We start from the raw sequence: 27,772 nt of genomic DNA, 5'->3' as shown, positions 1-27,772 counted from the left end.
CTTCAGTATTAGTTAGTGCTCCACTCTCTGAGCTAATTATGGGCATGAGGATGGACAACTAGACAGCTGTATTCCTGTTTTTGAAATAAGAGATAACTCTGCAGTCAGCTCAGCTTTTCCATAAAAGTGCTTCTGCCTGTCATTTATGCTTAACAGACTGGCTTGCTTTCTTTTTTTCTCCCACGCCCTCTCTTTGTCTCTACCTTTTATTTATTTATTTATTATTTTTTTTTACTTATTCCAAAATACTTTGCCATATGTAGGAATTGTCAGTAGAAGATAGTAGTTTTTCTGTAATTTCCCTGGAAAGGCATGAATTAAAATGCATAAATGAATATTTTGATCACTTCCAGAGAATGAATGCTGTTATGGGACTCAGAGCATGGAAACCAATTAACCAAGTATTAAACAGTTTCTAAGTAGTACCCTCTGCCCTTTCCATTTCCCAGTATCTGCTAGATACTAAAAAATGTATATAGGAGATGTTAAGATGGTACCCCAAATCTCCCCATGTACAAGAACAATCATACCACTAAATCCAAAAGTTTTGGTAGTTAAATTTCTTTTTCAGTCTAAAAGACAGCTAATTATATTTACCACTTTAACTAGGTTGTAATGAAAGCATTTATAACACTATCAAATTTTCTGAATAATTCTACTAGGAGCTGTAGACATTAGTGGATTAAGACATCCTTGATAGAGTTAAAATTTAGCAGCCCTCTCCATCATCATTCATCTGCTGGTGAATTAGGACCAGGCAGCCAAATGGTGGTGTTATAACAGAGAAAACAGAGTCAATGAACTGAAATTGGAAAAGGTCAACAGAGCAAATTTAGAAATAAAGGACTGATGACTTCAAAGAGCAGTTAAGTCTTTATTAGCTTAAGAAGGCAGAAATCACTTTAAGCATGCAAGTGCATCACCTTTGGTTTCTGACCAATAAAATTGTGTTTTCTTCTGTGAATGTTTTTACTCTCCAGGAAATTCTTGTTCCTCTTTCCAAAGGTCCAGTTCCTTCTTTCAAAGGTCCAGCCCAACCTTCCATTGGACTAGGTCCTTTTCCCAGACTTCAATTTCATCCATTAGTAGAGTGTTGACATTGTCCCAAAAGTTCATGGTTTTTTTTTCCAGAGAGCCATATTCTTTTCCCAGGCAGCCATATTCTTGTCTTGGAAGGCGGTGATCATATCCCTGTTCCCTTCCCATAAGAACTTGAGACCTTCTACCTTGGTCTCTTTCTATTTCCTAAAAGTCTGGTTTTCTTGTAAATCTGTGATTAGCTGGCTTGTCAAGTTCCTGAAATATACTGTCAGCTTGTAACCAAGGAAGACAGATGATTTAGTAAGTTGGGAAAACCTGAAATACCACCTTGAAAGTGACATAACTGTAGGCCTGTTCGTGATGCAAAGCCAGATCCTATAACAGCAATAACAAAATCAAATTAAAAGACAGAAACAATGAGTTTGCATTGTAGAAAAGAATGAAGTAAATACTGTTATCAAGCTTACTGTTACTGCAATCTCTAGGTGAATTCATAAGAAACACAGCACTGTATTTTAATTGTTGAAATCAAATAAGGAACATCAAAGTAAGAAGTAGCCAAAGCAATTATTGGAAACGTGTATCCCTTCTACTTCATCTGCATAACACCTATTATGAATTTGAATCCTGTTTTTTCTTAGGATAGGATAAAAGAAAACATTGAAGAACAGCTTTGACAGAAGTTTTCCATGGTGTCCTGGTATTAGTCCTCCATCAAACCTGCAAAAGTCACAGTAAGATATAATGATAGATCTCCTCAGTGACAACAAATCATCTGCTTTTTCAGTTGATCTGTTGTCATGGTTGCCTCCATGATGTGAAACGTATAATTTATAAAGGGAATTGGAAGTACTTCAAGCATAGTTCCTTACTGTCAGTATTGATGTATCAACCTGTATCTAAATAATACACTTTTGTCTAAATAGGATTTAGGGTTTGATGTAGGAATTACTAAATGCTTTTTTTATGGTTTACAACAACCAACTTCTTCATGAGGGGAGTGGAGGGGCAGGCACTGAGCTCTGCTCTGGGGACGGGACCTAAGGGAACAGCATGGATCTGGAACAGGGGAGGGTCGGGCTGGATATCAGGAAAAGGTTCTGCACCCAGAGGGTGGTTGGGGTCTGACACGGCTCCCTGGGGCAGCATCGAGACTGCTGGAGGTGAAGGAGTGTTTGGACTACACTCTCAAATGTAGGGTCTGATTTTGGGGTGGTCCTGTGTGAAGCCAGGAGATGGGCTCAATGATCCAGCTAGGGATATTCTGTGGTTCTATGAAATGGGCCTGATACGACGATAATGATGTTTCTGCCCTTCAAATGTGTGTGTACCTACAGCTGGAATGGTGCGTTAGTGAAATGAAATCCATTTGCAACAAACAAACAAACCTCCCAGGATGCTTCAGACCTTTCTATTCTGCAAGTCATCAGTAAGAATCTTGACAGTATCTTTTGATTTGCATAAGTTTAATATGCACTGTGAGCATCCATAACTGGAGCTGGGCACATAACTATTTTTGAATTAACGGTGGAAACAGAAAGGAGAGGAAACTATCCAGATGTTTGAGAGGTGCAGGCTGCAAAATTATAAAATAGATATTCTACTTCAAAGAGAATTTTCTGTTTTCTCTCTGGAGTACTTTATCTTGTCTCCGTGTTTTTAGGTATTGGCCTCCTGATTTTAGTTTTTTTTTTTTCCCCCCCTCTGAGTCACTGTATGCCTGTCATACCAGCAGCTTCTTCCCCAAGAATACTTGCTACCCCCTGACAAAAAGGTCAATAACAGAGAAAATGTATCCTGTTTGTTTTGCTTTTAATATACCTTGTTTTCCCTAAAACCAGAGGAACATGTTAGTACCTCTCCACCATTCCCCATGCCTCTCCTTTCATTTCACTTCTTTTCAACTCTCATGTGCATTTCAGTTCCACCCCCATTTCACTTAACACCTTTATATCTGCTTCAGGAGGTATTTTACGTGTTCTTATATGAAGGCAGTTCTCAAAACTCACTCTCCAAACTCACCTATGTGCCCTCTCGCAGCCAGCTCTGTGCATCCTGTAGGCAGTAGTTGGGTCACATCAGCTCTAGTGATGTCATATTTCAGGCTGGCGATGCTTGTGTTACATTACTGAGTGTGCCTGAGGTACTCCTTAGGGTGGTACACAGATGTAAGAGGAGGAGTGACTCTGGGAAAAGTCAATGGTATCTTCTTGCCACTTTTTCTGCTTATGCAGGCAGTTCTGGAAGGCAGCCTGTTTGGCCTGTTCTATGTTATGTATGCAGTTTTGACTCTGCTGCATAGAATTATGCAATGTCTCAGCTTGGAAGCGACCTCAAAAATCATCTAGTTCCAAACCCCTGCCACCCACCATATCAGGTTTCCCAGGGCCTCAGCTAACCTGGTCTTGAACACCTCCAGGGATGAGCCATCCACAACCTCTCTGGGTAACCTGCTCCAGTGCCTCACCACCCACTGAGTGAAGATTTTACTCCTAATCTCTAATCTAAATCTCCCTCTTTTAGTTTAAAGCTATTCCTGCTTGTCCTGTCATTATCTGATTGAGAACAGCGTCACTCTATCTTTTTTATAAGCCCCCTTTAAGTACTGAAAAGCCGCAATGAGGTCCCTCTGGAGCCTTCTCTTTGTGTAGACTGAACAGCCCCAGCTCTCTCAGCCTTTTTTGTAGGAGTGTACTCCAGCCCTTTTATTATATTTGTGGCCCTCCTCTGGGTGCATCCTAACTGGCGACATCCTTCTTGTGCTGGGGGCTCCAGACCCAGATACAGTACTCCATGTGGGGCCTCACGAGGGCACAGCAGACATGAGACTGGAAGTCCAGAAGCAAATTTTCCATGGGGTTGCAATAACTGGAGATCTGTTTCTTCTGAAATAACCCATGGCTTTATCAGATCTCACTAGGGACCTTAGTCAGATGTCTTCTGCCTTACCCTGTTTTGGGATGTTGAGAATGGGACCTTTGCCATTATAATATGGCAATATTTAGTATTGCACAAGAGACACAGCCCACAAACTGAAATGACTGCAATTCTTTTAGAACCTGCAGGCAACTACACAAAATGTCAAGGACTCATTTAGAGTGAGAAAGATTAAAAAAAAGATAGCATGATAAAATAGATGTAGGCAAGCTTAGTACATATATTTCATTTTACAGTGTTCACTAAATGCATAGCATTAGGATTCATGTGAGATATATTCAGAAAGAAAAATTGCCAGAATATTTTTTCAAACAGAAACAATCTGAGAGGCAGGGAGGGTTCAGAAACTGGAAATGGTGGAGATAACATTGCCTTCCTCGTGTAACAACATCCCCTCCTTCTCTACTACCATGCTGTGCAGTCGTTGTGTCTTGGCACTGCCTTTCAGGAAGATCGTAGGTTTCAGGTCTGTCCTTTCCATGACTGACTCAGCTTCCAACCTTGGAGTGAATGGGAACCTGTTCATTTAACTCAGCTTGTTTCCCTGATTGCAAATTCAGTATGGATACAGACACTTCCTGATGGTTTTTGAATGTGGTGGAGGAGGAGAGGTTCACGAGGCTTTCTGTGGTTCCCTGCTTCACGTCACAAAAACGAGCATCAGCATTCACAGAAATATGGATGCGTGTTGTAAAGAGCCTTTGCTCTTGTGGTGTGGCAGGGAACTGGGGGAAGTTATGGACATGTATGGTTGTTTTTATAAATGGAAAATTAGTTAGGGATGTGTTTGGTGCACGAACTTGTTTTGTCTGCCAGGACATGACTGTTCCCCTAAGTTTTGTAGTGCAGTGTGCTAATGCAGTGCTGTTCCACTCTGAGGAATAGCAGCTTGCATCAGTGACAGTACCAAACCACTCTCTATAGATAGCTCAAACTGTGCTGTAAAATGGCATTACTTGCTCTCCAGGTATTTGTTTTAGGTCACCATTTGTTCTGCTTTTTCCTCCACAGGAGTCATTATTGGCTTTCTTACAATGCATAAAAACCATCAAGAAAACAGTGTTTGTAAGATTACATTAAGGCCTTTAGATTAATGAACAGTTTTATTCAGTGTCCTTTAGAAAAGAATAAGCTAAAATGCCTCCTTGCGTAAGACAATCTGCACCTCAACCAGTGCGGATAGGTAGTTCCTAAGCAGGTTCTCCCAGCTCAGATCTTAGGACTTCTCCCTCGTGTGCCCTGTGCTCTGTGTGCTTTCTTAGTGCTTTTCAAAGGGATACATAAGTATGATGCAGCAGCAAAATGGGTTGAAAAGCTTTGTATAAGGAATAAAGGTTAATTATCAAGGTAGACTTTCTCCCATGTAAGTGTTGGAGAGAGAGACCAACTCTGTTTCAAATTTAACAACAAATATCTCTCAGCAGATTTTTTTTCCTCCTTTTTATTTCCCTTCCTCTTTCACATTTTCTTTTGTGGTGCAAGAATGTGCAAAATAGGCTTCTCACTACTGGTAGGCAAAGCTTTTGGTGGTCAGAAGCTATTCTAGTCCTCTGAATCATGCTTTTTTTCAGGTTTAAGTAAAGAACACAATTTCTCAGGGTGTTGTTTAAACCTTCAGGCTACATAGCAGTGTTCTCTTTGTTGTATCTGAGATCTTCCACTTTTTCTTTTCCTTCCTTTGTCTTCTGTGCTCAGATTGTTCTTTGCTATCACATCTTCCCATTTATTAATTCCTCCCCATGTACCTATTTATCAGTCTAGTCCCCACAGCACCTCAGTCACAGTGGTTTGTGTTTGTCCTCCTGTGCCTGTGGAAAGGGTCTCAGCCAAAAGAGATGGGAGGGGTTCTGCTGGGAAATGGAAATGCTGTTTGTAAATAGTGTGAGAGAATGGATTTCTGTGGGCGTGCTCCATGTATCATTTTAAAAGTGTCTGTCCCAGATAGCTATCTGTCAGACAGTACAGCAGCTAGTAAAATATCTGCAGTAACTTCTATGGAAAAGTTATCAAAATTCCTAACGTGACCATGACAAGTAAGTTAAAATGTGTAGGCTGAAATGTACCCCCAAACTAATCCTTAAACACTGACAAACCCGAACAGTTCACATACTTGTTAATTGCTTATCATTTCTTCCTCAGAGAGGATACAATTAATATATAAAAGGTGAACATGTTAAGGTCTAACCAAACCACTGATATTTTAAGACTGGAAATAAAAATAGGAAAAAATACAAAAACTTAAAGCTTTATTCCATGTCCTTCCTACACGTTACCTGCATTAAATGCATTAGCTGCCTTTGCAGACTGGCGATGTCTTTAGAAATGGTCTGACTGCTTTTAAAGGCAGAAAGGACGAGGCCAAGAAAAGCAGGTACTGCCTGCCTCCCCACTCCCTGTTCCTGGCTGGACAGTCCCAGTGCTTGGCTTTCTTCCCTAGGCAGTTCAACCCTAGCCCTGCACTTCTGCACAAGACTGTGAGTGCCCATCTACATTCAGGCAGTCAGGCACCTCACCTGGATACTGTGGGTCTCTGTGCCCCATTATAGGTCCTGCCCTCAGCTCCTAGTCCCACAGTGTCCCTCCTTCTCCTTTCCTCCTCCTTATAGGACCCTTTCTAATTCTCTCTTCTATCTCTGTCTTAGCAAGTGTTTGTTGTTGTTTTGTTAGGTTTTGTTTTTTCTTCCATCTTCCAGCAAGATGCTTCATCAGAATGTGATAGATGTTAGCTGGATGATCTCTGAGCTCTAATGATCCCTTGTGACCCATGCCGTGACCAACCAGGCCAGCCATTCCAGCGCATGTGGTGACTCCATTAGAGACAAACTTATACCATTGTTCAGAATTTATAAGCCATAGGGATAGATCCATCTAGCGACTCATACATATGTAGCCTGAAACCAAAGCTGTGCTTGCTGTACTTTGAAAGCACCTTTCTTGCAAGCAGTGACTTTGGTTTATTAAGAAGATAATGCAGCATTTAACTAAGTTCATGTTGGACTGGCCACTGCATTGGTTTCTTTATCTTCTATCTCAGAGCCAGAATAATACTGCCTCGGAGCCATGCAGTCCACCACAGACGTTTCATCATGAGATATTTTTTTCCAGGGCTTCTTGGCATAGCAACATAATGTTCCAAAAGGCTTGGTCACCATCATATTTTTATGAGCCAGAGTTATACAATGCTATGTTAAATACTTCAGAAGAAATTAGAAGTTAATTCAGTGGCACCGATCATTACCTTATTCTGGTATGTGATTAAAGAGATGCTGTCAGAGTGGGTAGCACAAAAAATAACTTAGTTTGACAAGTATTTCAATTAGCAGCTCTTTTCTTGGATATTCTACTCCTGCTTCTTTGACTTCTAATTCCTGAGACAAAACACAAGATTAACTCACAACAGATTTCTTCTTGGTCTTATTTCAGTCAGACCTTCAGAAAGATGCAAACTGCCTGATGGTGATGCATCAGAAAATGAGATTCACAGGTAGTTGTTTGCCTCTTAATTTTTGTTTTATGTTTAAATGATTGCTGCCATTTCTGCCATGATGGAGGTCTGCTTTCGCATGAAGCTCACAGAGCTGGATCCTTTGCAATGACATCTTCTCAGGTCCTGCTTTCCATTTCAACTGGCAGCAAGTGACTCCTGCTGGCCCAGCATGCAGAAAAAGAGCAGATGAAAATGCAGCGAGTGGCACTGGGTGTAGATGTTATTTCTGCCTCTTTTTTGTTTGTTTGTTTGTTTCCATTTTCTCAGTGTCTCCATTTCTGGAGTAAAGTGAACAGTTACATCACTGCTGGAAACTGTTATGACTCAGACAAGGATCCATAGGAGAAACTAAAGTAACCAGGAGAAGAAATTAGTCTGCTTATAATAAAAGCCATTAAAACTAGCTAGCCTTTTCATATTGTCTGTCAAAATATGAACATCACAGGCCACAATTGGAGGGAATGAGAAAAGAAGGTGGCTAAAATAGAAAATGCTGAAAAGGTCAAAATTGGATGTTTACATGGAGGGTATATGACACATTCAGACTTCTAAAGCTCATGCTTGTTGGAGGCAAGTGCAATACAAAAAAGCTGAGAGAAATTTGTTATTCACTCTCATGCTGCCTGTAATTGTGATGGGAATCATCCATGACAGTGAGCTAAAACTCTTTTTCTGCAGTCTTGTTTTGATTGTAATCTTGCTCTCTGCTTTGAATGCTATAAGGAATTCATGTGCACAGAGGAGCAGGATGAGAAGGAAATCCTTGTTCTGAGAGGAAAACTCAGAGCACCATAGACAACACTGTCAGTGCAGACTTCCTTTTCTTGTTTGTAAATATAGAAAAGCTGAGCTTGGGTCTTCTTCTGATATACTGTCTGAATTTAAAATAAAATAAAATAAAAGCTGTGGTAATCATACAGAGTCACTGCTGGGTAGTCCAGACTCCATCTTATCCCAGAAACCGTCACTAATACTAGTTCTAGTGTGGCCATACTTCTGTCATTGATAATATAGCTCTTTTTTTTTTTTCTTCTTCCAGATGATAAGCTTGAGAGGTGTTCTGTAAAGAAAACCGACACTTTGTTAACTATGCAGTTGATGTGCACAGCTCAGTTTTTTCAGTGTAAAGGTAGTATTGAATGGTATTAAAGGAGGTAGATTGGACAAGTACGTCTCTTCTGCACTCTTCTGCTACGGCGTATTTGTTTATATATTAAAAAAACAAACAAACAACAAAACCACTTCTTATATCATACTACGTTGCTTGCTCAGATCTGAGAAGCAAGATAAAGTGCTGCTTTCTCCTGTTTCTTACAGATATTGCTGCATGGATGAATTTCTAATGGGTTTGTGGGGAATTATTTTCACTTTTTTTTTTTTTGATCGATTTTCTAAAGGAGATGTTTCCCAGTGAGGTATGCCTTTGTACCGTGTTCCCAGGGCACAGTGTTGGCAGCAGGGCGTGTGTGAGGAGAGGCCAGGGCTGCCCAGTGCCAGTCCCAACCCATCCCAGCCAGCTCCAGGCTCCGCCGCAGGCCACAGAGTCCCTTGGTGCTGCCAGTAGGAAACTTGTCATTACCCAAATTTGTTTTGATCAGCAATAAATCTCCCTTCACTTGGCACTCTTTAGACTCTTTAGTATAGAGGAGCAGATTGAGAGGAAAGAGACAGACCCTACTGTACACCTTCACAGTGCTACATGGGTGGAGGACAAGGGACAACAGACATAAATTGAAAAAACGAGATATTTCACCTGGGTTCAGTTCTTCAGTGAAGAACTTTTTCACTGTTAGGATAGTAAGGCATTGGAACAAGTTGCCTAAAGAGGGAGGCAGGCTGTGTGGCCTTGGAGGTTTTCAGACCTGGCTGGCTAAAGCCTTGAGTCAGTTAGTCTGAGCTGAGCAGAAAGAGGAGCTGGAGGCTTCCAGTTTGAGGTACTGTACGGCGCATGAAACTAGGAAGGAACTGATTTTTCTTGTTGTTTCTGTTTGTAGTTGTTTTGTTTTTATTTTTGTTTTTATTTTTTTTGTCTTGTCTTCCACTTGCCATGTGTATTTCTATAAAGAAATCTGATCAAATTGCTGGCTAAAATATCATGTGAATTGCATTCAACTGTTTTCAGTAACAGCAACTCTTTTTCCCCATGTCTTTACAAAATTGTGCACAGCATCTTGAGATAGATAAAATAAGAGCTACATGTTATTGTCAAGATTAATGATGTCTGAGGTTCCTTCATTAGGGAGCCGTTTGTTGAACGGGACATTTCACTCTTGTGCTTCTGTCAGTGAGCTCTCATCTGCAACTTCTAAGCTGGGGACCAGAGGGCTGTGCATTTGTCTCACTTGTATCCTCCAAACCCCTGATATAAGAGCATAGTTATTGTACTTTATACGTAAACTTTGAAGTGAAAAGCTCTTGTTTTCTTTTTCTTTTTTTTTTTTTTTTCACTTTTTTATTTTATTTTATTCCTACCACTGCTGTTTTACCTCACTTACAAATTATGCACTGCACTGTTTGCCCTCTTGAAATTGTCTGGTTTTTTTTGATTCTTATGCTTTCTACTTTTTTTTTATTTTTTTATTTTTTTTTTTTTTTCAGCACTGCTTTAGGTCACTTTGTATGGTACATGACTCTGAGTGCTATTTATGGGGTTTGATTTATTGCCTTATTCTCTCAAATCTAGCCATTCTATTTATGTATTTTGTTTTGCTCTCTCAGAACCACATTTTCCCTGCAAAGTTGCCTATGTTGTTTTTGAAAGTCTTTTCTGAAAAAGATGTACCTCACATATAGTCCTCAGTATCTTTTTAAAAGAGAGAAGCAGTTTAGCTAAGCAAATCTTTGCATTTTTCTTCTTTTCCTATTTTAAATGACATTAAAAGATGACTGTATGCAGTATTCTATTTTCACAATTTATTTCTCTGAGTTCTAAACTGTATGTTGCACAACAATAGATCTGCTCTGTTTTTGTACAACAGATGGCAGGCAGCTTAGATGGGAAAGACTGTCAGAACTGGTCAAGAAGCGTGGGATTTAGCTGCCTACAGGAAGATGTCTAATGGAGCTGGCTAATACAACACAGGACTTGATAGAGACCATGCACCAGATTAAGGCAGGTTGTCTGAAATGGTATTAGACACATATATTTAAGAAAAGGAATGTCCCAATTGTACTGTGTCAGTCTCACTCTCTGAACTAAATTACACAGGTAGAGATTCAAGCTGTCCAAGGAGAAAGGGATCCCAATGTATTTCCTTTCTATGTATCTGCAAACTATGCTTTTCTAGCAATGAGGCTGTGTCGTCTGCTGCTGTTCTGTTGTTTGGAGCCTATGTCCACAACTGGGTAACAGCAGATTGGTGAGTCTTTGTGAAGTTCAAGAACTGGAAAGTGTTAAGGTTAAGGTGGGAGAAATTCCTCTGTTCCTGACCCAAATGTGCTTCAAACTAAGCTGAGGTTTGTGGACCAATCCACCCATATTTTAAGTGCTTGTGATTCCATTGTCTCTAAGGCAGGTGTTTTCATTCAAAGTAGACTTGAATTTCACCCACAGGTAACACACTACTTTGGAAAAGTCTGTTTTAAAAACATAAAAAAAAAAACAAAAACAAACAAAAAACAAAACACCACTGTACACTTCCTACATCTGCTTTAGAATCATACTGAGCATCCTCTTTTAGAGTCTAAGATTAAAGTAGAATGAGTTATGAGCACTGTGTAAGATAATGAACCTGTGTAAACTACCTGCCTGAGAGGATATGTGTCTATGTGTTAATAAGGGCAATATGCAGGGACAAACTACTGTGAGTACTTTGTTTCGTTTTTTCTGTGCCTTTTTTTTTGGGCTCTGATGAGACCTTACCTAGGTCCTGGCTGTGTGGGAGCCAATTCTTCTTCCAAATTTTATTTTGTCATCTTAGCAGGAGGTTGCTCAGTAGGCTGATGTAAATAAATGATTAGGCAAGGTTTTCATGCTTTAGACTGTAGCTATGAGGCTTTACAGTTCTTTGAAATTAGCTTTATACCAGTGTAATTACTTAAGCTTTAGAGACGTTGTGCTTGATTCATGGTTAAAAACAAACCAAAAAAATGGAGACGGATGGGGAATCAAGACATCTATGTCTTTTGTCATTTGAAAGAGCTTGGAGAATAATGTCAATTCTATTCTAATGTCACCTGCAGACATGCAGTAAGTGCTGTGCTTGCCCTGTCTACGTTGGTGTTAATGATGGGGAGCAGCAGGATGCTGCAGAAAGGGCTGAGGCACAGCTGACCTGCACTCAGAGTGCTGCTGCTGAGGGCAACTTACTTCATCTCTCAGCCCTTGTTTCTCCTCTTACCCTGTGTTCAGATGATAAACTTAAAGACAGGACAGCCTAATTCTAAAGTAAAGGCAAAACATCTAGCCCAGAGGGACCCTGACTGTGTTCAAGATTAAGTTGTACTGCAGCACAAAATGCAGTTGTGGGACAAACACTGCTGGTTTTCGTGCTCTGTTGTGGCTTGCTTTGAATGTTCCCATCTCCAAAGTGCTTTTTGAAGTGTGTGCGAACTGGGGATGCAGTCTCAGAGCGTGGGTTATGTTGGATGTAGCCGAGTGTTTTTTGTTTGTTTGTTTTTGTTTTTGTGCCTGGCAAAATATTTAAATCTCACTACCATGTTGTTGTTCTCTCAGTTGTTCGTGTATCCGTTTCATTACCCAGCATCAAAAACAGCCTATTGAGCATAGAATTTGTTTCCAAGGGAATTGTTTCCTGGCCTCTAATCAAGTGGATGCTTTTAGTGCTATAATATTGGATTATTCAGTGTTGTCATATGGGTAGTCTGCAATGTTTTTCCATTGTTACAACATCAACATTTCATTAAGCTAAATGTTATTAAACAGTTTCAATTATCTGAGTCTTGCTTCTGCAGGCATTTCTAACACCTCTGTGTTAAAGCTAAACGTTTAATTTATATATTTATCTCTTTTATGTGAAAGAGGAAAGCTTCTTGTTCTAGCCAGGCAGCGGAGAACTGCTGCCAAAATATGCCAGAAAGGTTACCCTAAAGTGTGCATAGTAACTCCCTTAGTAGAACTGCTGATTTACCATACCTGTGGTATGGTTTGCAATTTAGATAAAACTAATGGTAAACATAGCAACTTGAAAGAACAGTATAGCATGATGTCTCACAGAATACCTCTGGGCAAAACAACCTGTTTAGGAAAAAAAGATTGAATAGGTTTTTGAATGATAGAAAAGTTACTGGCTGGAGTTTAGATCAGATGATTTCTTACAGGTGTTTGACACAACTAGCACAGGCACTGCAGCAGTTAGGAAGAGGAAGGAGGCAGTAAGGACTCTTCACTTGCATGTGGATTTTTGTATGCATGCTTGCATGCTGTCGTGTTTTGCTTGGACAAAGGCATGGTTTCCAGATAAACCATACCTTCCTGGTAGGTCAAGATAGGGATCAGCAGAGAAACAAGGCAGAACCCGTGGCTTTGGAGAGGAGGGGGAAACAGTCTGGCAGCTGTGGCAAGTTGGAGTGGGGCTTTATTACTGTCCCGCTGCTGCCATTGGAATTTCCACAGCCTAGAGAGCATTTGTATGAAAGATCCAATCTTATTTTATAAGTTAAAGCAAACTAGCTAACTCCCAGTTACCCTTCATCAGTTAGTAACCAATTCAGATGTTCTCCTGTTACTCTGATTAATGCTGAGATGTATGCTTTCTGCTATACTGCCAATTCCTTTCCAAATCTCACTCAGACATAGCCTTTGTCTCCTGGCTAGTGATGTCTCTCTGTGTGTCTTCCTTGGTCTGTTGACTTATGCAGCCTGTCCACCTGCACTGAATCAGTGTTTCTGGGAGCCAGCACTGGGTTTCATTCTTATTTGTATTTCAGTACCCCTGGGTACCACGGAGATGAGCATCTAAGTAGAATGTTGCAAAATATCATGTCAGTCTGTATTGCTTTGAAATAATGTATGCAGTTTAAGAATTAAATAACCATTGTCATCTCTGTGATAAAGTTTAAAACTCTTTAGCTGTTTTGCAAGCAGATGAACATACATGAAGACAGAGACTTCTGTAGTGCTCAGAGGATTTAGACACAGTGGTTGGATGTTTTTTAATTTGATTGATTATTCAAACTGCTTAGGTGAGATTAAAAATTTCAAACAGTAGTTATATAAACATTAAATTGAATACTTTGATTTTAATAGTGTTTCAATATAGTAGACACTTTGTCTGTATTTTGCTTCAGCTCCTATGCATCCATATGACTTCAACACTGCTTATAACTGCCATAACTTTGTACTGTATGTAGGTTTTTGTTCTGTAAACAGTAAGTTAAACTTTCACAAAAGGAAGTTAAATCCTAAATACGTCCTGACAGCTCTATTAATCATATAAAAGCCATGATTTTTGTTGATGCATCTTCACAGAGAATTTTATGCATAAAGAATTGCCTGTTTTAATTTGAATACTCTTCACAGAAGAAAAACAGATCATTGAGAATAAAAGCCTGGAAAATGCAGCGAAGCTGTGCTGATGGACCAGAGCAGCCAGGCCACTGACAATCAAGGAAAGCAGCAGCAGGTTATCAGAATATTCCCAGGTAATTTACTGCACTGCAGGCATTGTAATGAGTTCCCCAGCAGAAATGGGATAAGCTGCTAAGCAGGCATACCACTGAAAATGCAAAACTGGTTCTAAAGTCAAGTAGACATTGTAATGTAAGTAGAAACCTGCTTCTTATCCCTGTACAGATTTCAAAATGAATAATAACAAAGATAAAAAAAAAAAAGGGTCAGGAAAGAAAGTGATGCCGTGTTTCTTTGTTCTGTGTCTTAAAGGGAGAACTGATTGACACAAGGTCTGTGCTTAGCTTCCAGGTTGCTGACAGATGTTTGTGTAAGGGAAGTGCAGCTGTCATGTTATGTTCTCTCACATCGTGATCTTCCTTCATTTCTCAGTAGACATGTGTATCTTACATAGCAGGTGGTGTACAACCTGCAGAACAATCCATGACTATTATGGACAAAGTGACCTAGTCAGATGTGCCCACTGAAATTAGCATTATAGGAAGACCATGGAGCTTGGTTCATGCTGTGTTAAAATTGTGTTGATGACATTGACAAATGTGTGTTGAAAGACCAGTGTGTTTAAAATGAATATTTTTGTTGGCTTCACAGGAACTGTGAAGTTATAGCATTACACATACCTGGCTGCTACTGACTAATTTCCAGGTTTTCAAACTATACTATAAATACAAGAGTATTCTTCAGTTTTGGTGACTATATTTTATCTAACTTGAGAACTTTCCTTATAATCTCTGGAGGTTTAGAATGCCTTCCCCAAAAATGGCTCTAGGAAACGGTGTACATGTAATCCTCTGATTTACACAGCAGAGCAGGACTTCAGTAAACTCAGTATCTAAGCTATTTTTTTCCTTCTATGAAGATATTCAGTATCTTCCATGGAAAAATCCTCCACAATCTTATTTGTAGAGTGCTCATGTACTAAATAGTCATAATTATGTCATGGCTTGTGTCATGTCACTAAATAGTCCTGTCAGAGAGAGAAAGTCTTGCAGGCATGTTATAGTTATATAACAACAATGCTGTTCTTTTAGGCAGTGTAATGCATAACAAGAGAGAACCTCTGGGGGTTTACAGTGAGCAAAGCAAGTAAGCAAGTTGAGAAAGGACCCCAGGGAGTGGAGTTGAAGGTATGCTCATGCTGTAGGCCATGGTCAGTCAAGAGAATTCAGAGGTTTTGTTTTCTAGAGTAGCTTTCTTTGGAGACTGTCTTCCTCCTTAACTCTGCTTACTGCTCTTGTCTCTCTCTCTCTTTTTTTTTTTTTTTTTCCTAGAGTAGCCTTGGCTGTATAGTAGAAAGAATTCCTTGGCTGTATAGTAGAGAAATACATCCAAAAGCAGAAGTATATTTTCAAGTAGCTGCTATGAGTAATAAAAATTGATTTGGGGAAATAATGGCCATTTCAGGTAACTAGGTTGTAATGAGAATGAGATGCTTGCCCAAGTCTTGCAGAATTTCGTATAAATCAGTATTTATGACATATTACCCTCTGATTTAATAGACAATGTGTTCAGGACTAGTGTTTGGAATAGTGGAGGCAAAGCTGAGGCTGTCAGAGGGAATATCTGCACAAGTAATAAAAGCACAGTTTACCAGAAAGGATATCCCTACAAAAGGATGTAAAAATTGCCAGGTTTTGAAATGGGAGAAGATTTCCTCATCTGAACTTAATCAACTAATTTGTGTAATTGTTCTAATGAAATCTTATCTTCAATAATATTTCTACACAGACATGCAAATTATGAAATATTAAGAACATGACACAATACAAAGGGAAGATGGAATAAATGGAGTCAAAGCCAGAGGTGGTAGTACTTATCAAGTGATCCTGGGCCTGTGGTGTCACGTCTGTTTCTAATTTTCTTAGTAATTGATCAAAACGGTGTAATTTATTTTTTGGTTTGCAGAAGAGAGGCTAACAAAAAAGTACTAAAATCCACTGTGTTGGCATTGTTTCTGCTCTGTATTTTGAAAAAGCATTTTGACCTTGTGTATTTTATAATGTTAATGAATGATTTTCTATTTTGGCAGTAATCAGAGCGGCTTTGAGTAATCATTAACATTAAATATTTTTAATTTTGTAGAGGAGGATATGTTCATTAAAGGTTACTAAGAGAATCATCCACATCATCTATTTTCAGAAGTGTTTTGAATCATGGAATTATGTCCTAAGTAATGACAAAAATCAATCACTATACCACCAGTGTTAAATAAATAAATGAATAATATAGGATGTTTGGGATGACTACAGAGGCATTAGATTGTATTGACTCAGGAGTAGTCATGAAAGTGTTGGAGTAGAATGTAGTCAATAAAAAAATTAAGGACAAATCTGGTCTTAAAGCAGATAGAATAAAACTGTATTTGTTAAAGTCACAACAAAGCTGATGGTACATCATCAGAAGACACAGAAGGATATCAAATATTGAATTCATTTAAAGGGCTGATGTATGTTTTTGGTGTAGTAGCTTAGGAAAAGAGAAAGGGGGAATCATTTTCCCTGCATTGGCGTGGAGAATAGGCATAGACAACTTGTTTTCGTGCTTGAGAATCAAGCTTTGGATTACATGAGGACACAAATTGGAAAGATCTGCAGAGGTGAGAAGGATCAGTGCAACAAGAAAGTGCACGGGACTCAAAAACACATATCTGGGCAGAGCATGAGAGTTCACTGTTTTGATCTATTTTCATATTTTAATTGGAATTCTGTGCTGTAGTTGTGTCCAGTTTTGGGTGTTTTACCTTCCAGGATATGCTACAGATACTGTGATACTGAATTACTTTTCAGGAGGAAAAGAAACATTTGGGGGCTTCAGGACATCAACATAAAAAGTTTAAAAGGAAATTTGCCCTTACAGCCCTGTGCAGGCAAATAGATTTGTTTGATTCATTGATTGGAAAGAGTCTCTGTTCTTGCTAACTCAGTTCCTTGTATTGTTTAAGTCACAATCTGGTGGGAAATGAGGCACTGTTGTTTGTATGTTATAGTTACTTGTCTTTGAGTATAATTGCAATTATGTTCTATGGTTCTAACAAATACTCTGAATGTATTATAAGAAGGCAGGAGGGAAGGAAAAACCTGCTGCATTGCAGTACAGAGCCTATTCCCAATTCCTAATATAATTTACTTACAATGAATTCTGCAAATTATTCATAAAACAGCAGTGGGCCTCATTTAACAACACGACAGGGCTGCATGTAATTAGAACTGCTTTAAAAAGTGTTTTTCCCCCCTATAGATCAATTGTTCCTGCTATAAATGTTGCTAAAACAACACGTACATTTTTTTTTCTTCACTGTAAAGTGCCATGCCCCCATCTGAGGAATTAAACCTAGCTCTTAGTCTGGGAGTGCCAGGTGAATGCTCTGGGTGATAAAATTTATGGTGACCTGCCCTGAATATGGCTTACCTGTTTCTTCTCAAGAGTTAGCAAATTGATATGGCTTTGCAGAGACACAGCTGGAGCCATGCTCTACCCGTATCAAGAGCATGAAGGTTTAATATCAAGACTGGGCAGAACCATTGTAGGTGACCCATTTAATCCAGAGGAGAGTCAACAATGCTATACTTCTATTTACTCGTCCCAGTATGGTGTCTGAATTGTAATTTCACAAAGTCAGACCATTTCTCTGATGTGCCAAAGTAGAAAGTATACATTTCTAGTATGTGCCTAGAAGGGCATCTATGCTATCACTTCAGTTAAAACATTTTGTGTTTTAAACGAAATTTTAATTTTGTGATAATTTCCAAGGTAATGGAACCTAATACTACTGAGGTGGTAATCATGAGCAGTCAAACCTGTTTGAAGTAACTGATAAATACATAAATAAATAAATCTTTTTTTTTTTTTTTTTTTTTTTTCTGAATGCATCCACTGCTCGAAGTGGATTTAGTTCTCTGCTTTAAGCTATTTGATGAATTGACCAGATCACAGATCCTGGTTCTTTTTGAAGACTGTAACTCTCCTGACAAGTACTACCAGAGTAAGGCAGTGCTGTTGGAGAGCAAGAGAGGAGATGACAGGGAAAAGGAGATGCTGCTTCAAGACATTTCCACTGCAGAGTTTAAGTGTGTGAAATGCTAAAACAAACAAGCAAAACACCAAAAACACAAACAAAAAACCTACAGCCCTCAAGCAGTCCTAATGTTTAAAAGCGTAATTCAAAACTCACCAAAGTTGATGGGGATCTTTCCATTATATTCATTGGGCTTTAGCTCAAGCTGTGAATGTTTAACAAATGGTTGTTATGTTCCATTTAGATAATTATCTCTTCCTTTCTCCATTTTCAGATTGTTCAAGTTTGCTTTGCCCACAGCATTATTCTGTATGTCATTTGTCTCTCCCTCTAGTGTTTCTATGCCAGTGGCCTAACTTTAAATGGGATTTAGATTAGCTATATAATCATGTTTTCTTGGTCTGTGTTGAACAATAATTCTTGTGTTCAAATCACAAAGCATTTAAGTCAGATAATGCCATAGAGACTTAGGGGGTCAGTACTTTACAAGAAAAATTATAGGTTAGAAGGGTGGGACTTTGTTGATCTTTTATTTTCATTTCAACATTTCCTTTCTCAGACCTCACTTGCTCAGGCCTTTGCAAATGTTAACTAGTCAGTCACATTATTTTTCAAGATATGGGGAATAAATTTGGTGTATTGGATGAGGAGTGTATCTAAGCATAAGCATGGTAGGTGATGAGTGCCAAATTCTCAGGTGAGCTTTAACCAAGCTCCTTTAACTTATATCTTTAACTACAGCATGCTGTGCTGATTTATTTCCCCTGGTGACCAGGCCCAGCCAAACTCCAAAGCAGAAAGGACAGTCTGTATATAAGAAGGGATGAGACTGCCAAGAGACAGATCCTTCATGCCTCTTGTTCCACAACATATGCACAAAAGTGCTATTCCTTTATACATTTAAAATAACACCTGGACCATACAAGACCCATTTCCTTCCCTGAAATACTGTAAAGAGTCAAAAGAGTCAAACATTTAAAAAATGAGTTTCTGGTAGAGTTTTCTCATAAATATATTGTATTTGATGAAAGGGGAAGAAAAAACAGTAACTTGTCATTATCAGTGCAAGTGTTTGTTTATTCAGTCCTTAGAGTAATTCCTGGAGGTTGAAAAAGTCCTCAGTGTTTCCTTGGGATATCAACAGGTGCTTCTGTCTGGAACCTTATGAACTTCTTGGGGACTAACAAGTTAGTACAAAAAAATATTTATGTGGATTAGATTCTGTCCTGCACTTCAATACAGCACTTCATCCTAATACAGCAAATCATGGCACTTAAACACACGCTTTAACTTTAATGGGCTATTCTTGTGCATATGTGTAAGTGCTTTGATGAAAAGCACTTAATGAGGGGAGAAGGAGGGTGTAAGATAGGAAATTACAGCATCCGTAGTGAGGCAGATAAACAGAAATATGATTGTTGGAAGAAGGAGGCAGTGACTAGGCTGTGCTGAATAGGGGAGATTTACTAGCTGGAAAACATCTTATTAAAATTTAAGGAGAGAGAGAGAGGCTTTAACCAGACAGGTTTTTTTTTTTTTTGTTTGTTTGTTTATATATATATATATATATATATATCTTTTCCCAGATTGATGATCTCCATGAGAGGGGCAAGGAGCTCACTTGAAGTAATTTCACTCAAATGATAAGTGTCTGGCTTTAGGGCCGGAAAGAACTTTTGAGAATTTTTCATGAAGAAAAAGTTTGTCTTGAAAAAATGGAAAAAAAATAAAAGAGGTTCAAAAGTAAGTTTTCAGTCTACAAAAATAAAAATTTCCTAGAATGTACAGACCTGTAAATATTTAGTGAAAGCAAACCTTCATTAAATAGCTATCAGTTGGAAGGTTTTACTTTGCCTGCTAAGAATTTTGCTCACACCAAGATCCTTGACTTTTTTGAAGTACTCGTGACAGGTAAGTACCCTAAATATCAGGCATAGATTCAATCTCTGTTTCTTGTCCCAGAAACTTTTAAAACAAGACAGCTTAACAAGAGAGACCGAGGCTGTAGATTAGGCCAGTTGCATGAGATTATTGCTTATTTTTGGATAGGTATGTCCTGTCTTTTCTGCCCTTAATGTGATTAAAAACAAACAAACAACAAAAAATATAACAACAACAAATGAAACAAAAAATGAAGCCCCACTATTCTGGACTGTTATATATGGAGTGGTATTTCGTGTCGGTGATGGTTGATATTAATAAAGAAGGGGGAGATGTGGGAGTGTGGCCATGGGGGTCAGCAAGCCCCGTGGTTGATGAGAACATCAGACTCTTAACGATGAGGCTATCAGGAATGTAAGAGTTTAGAGGGAACAAAGAAGTGTGATTCAGGAGATGCCATGCAGTCTCCGGTTGCTTGTTCTCCAGCCATTAAGGCATGGAAGTTTCTGGGTGTTTGCTGTTGCTGTTATATGCAAAGTTGTTTGACTAATGAGAAGTTGTTTGAAAAGGACTGCTGTGGGGAGAACGGTATAAGAGGGGAGCATGTCCTCAAGATAAAAAAGGCAACAAAATGAAGTTATGTCATCAATAAAGAAGCAGAAGGAATGAAAATGAACAGGCTAGCAGAACAGAGACCAGGATGGGAACAGGCACATTGATCGCCTCATGAAGATAGGTTCGGCCAAACTCAGCAAACCGCTCAGAGAAGCTCATACAGAAAGTCATTGAAAATGGGTGCACTGGAACTGGAGAGAAGCTCAAGCTGAGAGAAGCGGACTTCCGCACACAGCTGCCCCTCGCTTCAGTTGCGCATTATGGGAATCATGTGTCCTTAGGAACAAAGACTGTCCTGCTAACTGTTATAAATGAAGTCTCAACTCTGAATTTAGTAACATAAAAGAATATTTATAAAAGGCAAGTAAACAGCGCTGGGTGTGCGGGGAGTCTATGCTCCACCAACATGCACACATGAACATCAAACATTCTAAATATACCGAACATTGCTTTACATACTAAACCCGAGTATGCCTATACATACGTACAATCAGGAAAGGTAACAAACAATCCTTTAAGTTCCATGACTTTACAGTCTCCGTTTTAAATTCCTTTTCTTGATTACAAACAACGGTCTCCATTTTTTTGGACTTTTGAACAATATGTCTCGCTTTAAGTTGTCAAGCAACTTGGTCTTCAGGCCTTATGTATCCCGTTCTTCCCAGATTGAAGAAAAACATGTCCATCATGGAAAAAGGAGAACTAAAGAATACATAGGGCTGCTCCTTGATAGGGAAGGTCTCCTCACAGACAATGACATAGGCAAAGCAGAGACGCTTAACGCCTTCTTTGCCTCTGTCTTCAATGCCGATGATGGGTCTCGGGACCCAGGGTGCCCTGAGCTGGAGGACCGGGACGGTGGGGATGACAAACTCCCAGCCGACCCTGAACGTGTGCGGGATTTGCTACTCCACTTGGATCCCTACAAGTCCATGGGTCCGGATGGGATTCATCCCTGGGTGCTGAAAGAGCTGGCGGACATCATTGCGGAACCTCTCTCAATTATTTTAAAACGATCCTGGGAATTTGGAGAGGTCACGGTAGACTGGAAGCTGGCAAATGTGCCGATTTTCAAGAAGGGTCAGAAGGAAGACCCTAGCAATTACAGGCCTGTCAGTCTCACATCAGTGCCTGGTAAAATCATGGAGAAGATGGTTCTTGAACTTATTGAGGCGCACCTGGGGGACAAAGCAGTCATTGGTCCCAGCCAGCATGGGTTTGTGAAGGGTAGGTCCTGCCTAACTAACCTGATTTCCTTTTATGATAAGATCACCCGTATGGTGGACCAAGGGAAACCAGCTGATGTGATTTTTTTGGACTTCAGCAAGGCTTTTGACACGGTTTCCCATAGGATCCTACTGGACAAAATGTCCACCATACAGCTAAATAAAAACATCATATGATGGGTGAGCAATTGGCTAACGGGCAGGGCCCAAAGGGTTATGGTAAATGGGGCTGCGTCAGGCTGGCGGGCGGTCACCAGTGGGGTCCCTCAAGGCTCCATTTTAGGGCCGGTACTTTTCAATATTTTTATAAACGATCTGGATGTAGGAATAGAAGGTATTTTGAGCAAGTTTGCTGATGACACCAAACTTGGAGGAGTTGTGGACTCGAATGAGGGTGGAAAGGCCTTGCAGAGGGATCTGGATAGGTTGGAGAGCTGGGCGATCACCAACCGCATGAAGTTCAATAAGAGCAAGTGCCGGGTCCTGCACCTGGGACGGGGAAACCCTGGCTGCACGTACAGACTGGGCGATGAGACGCTGGAGAGCAGCCTAGAAGAGAGGGATCTGGGGGTCGTGGTAGACAGCAAGTTGAATATGAGCCAGCAATGTGCCCTGGCAGCCAGGAGGGCCAATCGTGTCCTGGGGTGCATCAAGCACGGCATCGCTAGTAGGTCAAGGGAGGTGATCGTCCCGCTCTACTCTGTGCTGGTGTGGCCTCACCTCGAGTACTGTGTGCAGTTCTGGGCACCACAGTATAAAAAGGACATGAAACTGTTGGAAAGTGTCCAGAGGAGGGCTATGAAGATGGTGAAAAGCCTGGAGGGGAAGACGTACGAAGAACAGCTGAGGTCACTGGGCCTGTTCAGCCTGGAGAAGAGGAGGCTGAGGGGAGACCTCATCACAGTCTACAACTTCCTCGTAAGGGGGTGTCGAGAGGCAGGAGACCTTTTCTCCATTAACACCAGTGACAGGACCCGCGGGAACGGGGTTAAGCTGAGGCAGGGGAAATTTAGGCTTGACATCAGGAGGGGGTTCTTCACAGAGAGGGTGGTTGCACACTGGAACAGGCTCCCCAGGGAAGTGGTCACTGCACCGAGCCTGTCTGAATTTAAGAAGAGATTGGACTGTGCACTTAGTCACATGGTCTGAACTTTTGGGTAGACCTGTGCGGTGTCAAGAGTTGGACTTGATGATCCTTAAGGGTCCCTTCCAACTCAGAATATTCTATGATTCTATGATTCTATGATCTCCTTGTGAAGGCCAAGAGGCCTGGGTCAAAAGGCACGTCCAGGTCAGCAGGGGGCGTAACAGCAAAAGCCTTCCATGGCTGTAGCAGCAGAGGGGCCGATGGTGTAGCAGTCAGATCAGTAAAGGAGCCTGCAGCTCCCTCACTATCTGGCAAACCACATGTTTGTGATTGTGGCCCCACAGGGCTCTTTAAGGCCTCAGAGACTGCTCGCCAGGTGCTGAGTGTTATAAGTTAGACCACACAATTTTCTGGTCTATTGAAATTATTTTATTAATCAAGTAAGCAGACACAAGCAAAACAGCGCTGGGCGGCTGGGGAGTCTCCGCTCCGCAACAGCACACAACTTCCCCTTTCCAGTGTCACTGTTTTATAGCATTCAAGTTCTGGCATGTCGAGACTTGACTTGTCGAGACTTGTTCTGAGGATGTGCAGTCTGTTGTTGAGGGTCGTTATTCTTCCTCCGGTGATCATGCGTTGTGCTTGTGTTCAGGTGGGGGCAAAACAGGATGTCTTGTGGTGGGTGGGTGGTATCTTACAAAGGACAATGAACAAACCCCTACTAATTTATCACACCGAGCAATCCCACTGCAACCTTGTCGTTTTTAGTTGCAGAGTCCCACACCTTGACCTCAGTTTGGTCCCATATCTCAGGCTCATAAACTGTCCGATTGTAAAGAAGGAGAATAAACTGTAAGGTTACCAGGACAGTCTTTGTTCCTAAGGATGTATGATTCCCCATAATGCGCAACTGCTTACCAGCGAGAGGCAGTTGTGTGCACAGGTCTGCTTCTCTCCAGCTACAGTGCCGCCTATTTCCAGCGACGAGCTTCTCTGAGCGGTTTGCTGAGTTTGGCCGAATCTATCTTAATGAGGCAATCAAAGTGCCTGTTCCCGTCCTGGTCTCCATTCTCCCAGCCTGTTCCTCTTCACTTCTTTTTCCTGCTTTTTTATTGATGTAACTTCATCGTGCTGCCTTTTTTTTTTTTTTTTTTTTTTTTTTTTTTTTTTTTTTTAATCTCGAGGGCAGGCTCCCCTCTTATACCCTTCTCTCCACAGCAGTTCTTTTCCAAAAAACTTTTCATTGGTCAGACAACTTTGAATGTAACAACAACAGCAAACACCCAGAAGCATCCGTGCCTTAAGGGCTGGAGAACAAGAAAACCAGCTGGGGAACAAGAAACCGGAGACTGCATGGAGTCTCCTGAATCACCTTTCTTTGTTCCCTCTAAACTCTTTTATATCTCAACCACGGGGCTTTCCAACCCCCATGGCCACATTCCCAAATCTCCCCCTTCTTTATTAATATCAACCATTTTCTCGACACGAATTACCACTCTATATATAACATAACCTTACAGCTTATTCTCCTTCTTAACAATCAGTTTATGATCCTGAAATATGGGACCAAATTGAGGTCAAGGTGTGGGACTCTGCAACTAAAAACGACAAGGATGCAGTGGGATTGCTTGGCACCTGGCGAGCAGTCTCTGAGGCCTTAAAGAGCCCTGTGGGGCCACAATCACAAACATGTGGTTTGCCAGATAGTGAGGGAGCTGCAGGCTCCTTTACTGATCTGACTGCTACGCCATCGGCCCCTCTGCTGCTACAGCCATGGAAGGCTTTTGCTGTTACGCCCCCTGCTGACCTGGACGTGCCTTTTGGCCCAGGCCCTATTGGCCTTGAAAAGGAGATGGAAACGTTTCCCTTTGATCCGGATAGAGCAGGGTGCATGAGGCCTGAAGACCGAGTTGCTTGACAACTTAAAGTGAGACATTGTTCGCACACTAGCCCTGGAATTCTCCAGTGTTTGTAATCAAGAAAATAAATGGAAAATGGAGACTGTGAAGTCATGGAAGATATGGGAGCACTTCAACCAGGCCAACTATGCTCCCCCAGTCATGGACATTGACAGCAATAGACTTAAAGGATTGTTTGTTACCTTTTCTGGTTGTACATGTGTATAGGCATACTCGGGTTTAGTATGTAAAAGCAATGTTCTGTATATTTAGAATGTTTGATGTTTGTGTGTGCATGTTGGTAGAGCACAGACTCCCCGCGCACTCAGCACTGTTTACTTGCCTTTTATAAATATTCCTTTTATAAATATTACTAAATTCAGATTGAGTTGAGACTTCATTTATAACATGGACCATTAAAGATGCTTGCACAAAAAATGCAATTACACTTCATCCATTTTTTTTTTGCAGACAAGCCCCATTCTACAGAGGGGGGGAAAAGGCATCAAAACAAATTGCCAGGTAGATTTTCTCCCTGTCCATTTATATGCATAATTAGTCCACCAATAGGCACGCAGTAGCACAAAGACTTGGGAAGGAAGCTCAGTGAAAAAGAATTCACATTTGCTATTCTTTACAGCCCTGGTGGTGTTCAGTTATGTGCGGCTTTCAGCTGTTGTCTTTTTCAAAAGACTCTCTCAAGCTGTTCAAAGGGAAAATGTGACTGTAAATGCTAACAAAGAACCATCCTAGTTTTCCGTATTGATAAGGAAATCCAATAGATTTCTGTAAATAACCCTTTTTTTCCTTGATGTCTACAGACATCAGGGCTCTGGAACTATGTATAGTAACCAGTATTGCAGGAATCTGGCTGGTCTTTGATGAGGGATTTAAACCCATAATTTTATCTCACCTATGGTGTTGTATGAGAGTGAGAAGGCAGAGAGGCAAGGTGAACATTCCTCTCCTGCGTTAATGAGGCTTCTCCAACTGGCATATTAGATAAGCAGAACCAGAGCTCTAGTCCCAAATCTTTGTGCAACTACTTCCAGCCCCAGCAGATCCTGTCCCTCACGAAGCTGTTCAAGGAGACCCTTCAAAGGATGCTCTCAGGGTGAGAACTCCTTAAAGGCTAAGTCCCAAGTCTATCAGTAGGAATAGTAAGGTAATGGGAGTCCTAATGCCATTGGTATTAAATGATGTTAGTACTTTATTTTGGCATATGATGATTGGCAAAACTTCCGTTCAAAGATACATCCACACTGAATTCTTTCAGCATAACCAGGCTAACAGAGCTACCAGTAACAAGTTCTGTGTGGAAGATTGCTGGCATCACTGAGGAAAGGAGGTGGCAGCTGCAGGAGACTGGAGTATAGCCAGACAGCCTGATGCTATCCTGATAGAGAGGGACACTGGCCACTGCAGCATAGGATGAGGATGAGGGAGAGAGAGGAGCTTCTCCAAGCCTATTTCCCAAAGGAAGGAAACACCTCCATTTCCTCAGTCTTTGGGCAAGTGAAGGTACCATGTCAAGCATGTGAGCCTCTGACATACAGCTTCCCCCATAAATATGTATGTCAGGACTCCCAGTTTTTCGGTTAAGAATGAGCCTTGTGAAGCATTAACGTAATCAAAGTCTGCTCCTTACAAATACGGGCACTGATGTGGTGGTAAGACTGACAATGGCATCCTGTACTTGTTTGACCAAAAAGGAGGAGGGAATAAGACTACACAAAGTATTGGAGGGAGGTTTACAGCATGTGGTGTCTGGCTCTGAGAAGGTGCACTTCCCATGGATGTTACAGATCAGCATCTAAGAAAGCTTTCAGCTATCTGTTTCTGTAAATCTCTGTTTAGCAGAGCACAAAAGTATGTCTTATTTTGCAATCAAATGCATGTAAACATATGTTGATAATGCTAATTTAAAGTTGTGCTTACATGAGCTGCGCAAGAAGGCTGCTGTGTTTAAAGCAGCCAGTCACACAGGTCTGTCCTGTGGTGGCTGGAAAGTGGTAGAAGAGCTCAGTAACACAGGTAAGTCTCTGCCATTTCTCTTGTAGTCATGGCTGAGATTATTTTCATGCAACGTATTTTCCAGATGTATCATTTATTACACAGAGTTTCTACAACAAAATGATGAGTCATAAAGAGAAAGGGAGCTTAATTTTGCTTTCAGATATGCTTCTATTTTGGCAAGTTTCTTTTTAATTTCTTTTCTTTACCCGTTTTCATTGGAACTTGAGTCTTTCCTCACTGGGACTATAGTCAGACAGTTAACAACATATCAACATCATATTTCTACAGTTTAATTCTTCTAGGCTCAAATAGCCCTGGCAGGCCAGAATCTTCTGGGCTCAATTAGTGTGAAGTGTAGAACTGAAATGATGAGATGGATGCTCAAATGGGGAAAGCCCCAGCTGACCTTAAGATGCTCTCTCTAGCAGTTCTGTTTCCTGTGCATCAATCACCCTCTCTTAGTTCTCTTAGTTTGTCCCCGATTTTCTTGAGGAAAGAAGTAGTCCTCTGAGAATGGCATAGTACTCTTGTACAAAATGCTTAGCTCAGTCTCTTCCTATACATACAGTGTACACAGTGCAGGAGTGTTATACACCTGTGCAGTCAGAGTGATCTGCTGTAGCATTAATAAAATATTTAGTGATGTAGGTTGATCTTGCTTGGCTGAAGGAGAGCAGGATAGAGAGAAGGCGGTAAAAAGATGAAGGAGCTTTTCTTTTCTGTTGTGCCCACTTCAAACCCTCCTGTGCTGGGTGACTCTCAAGCTCCCTAAGACCTGTAGATGAGCTGCAGTGATGCAACAACATTGCGGGTGCTTAGAGCTGTGGTAGGAGTGGTTCCTTCACTTTGTCTCTGCTCTACCAGCTGTTCTGCACTGAGGTAACAAATAACTTAAAGTAAGGAAAAGACAGAACTGTGGCTTCCTTTCTCCTCTGCATTCATCTGGAAAATTTATTGGGCATTGAAAGGCGTTTTGGCTC

Source organism: Netta rufina (genome assembly GCF_964035555.1).
Source record: "Netta rufina genome assembly, chromosome: 15".
Classification (NCBI taxonomy): domain Eukaryota; kingdom Metazoa; phylum Chordata; class Aves; order Anseriformes; family Anatidae; genus Netta; species Netta rufina.
The sequence above is the reverse complement of the archived record's forward strand: the minus strand, read 5'-3'. Positions refer to the sequence as shown.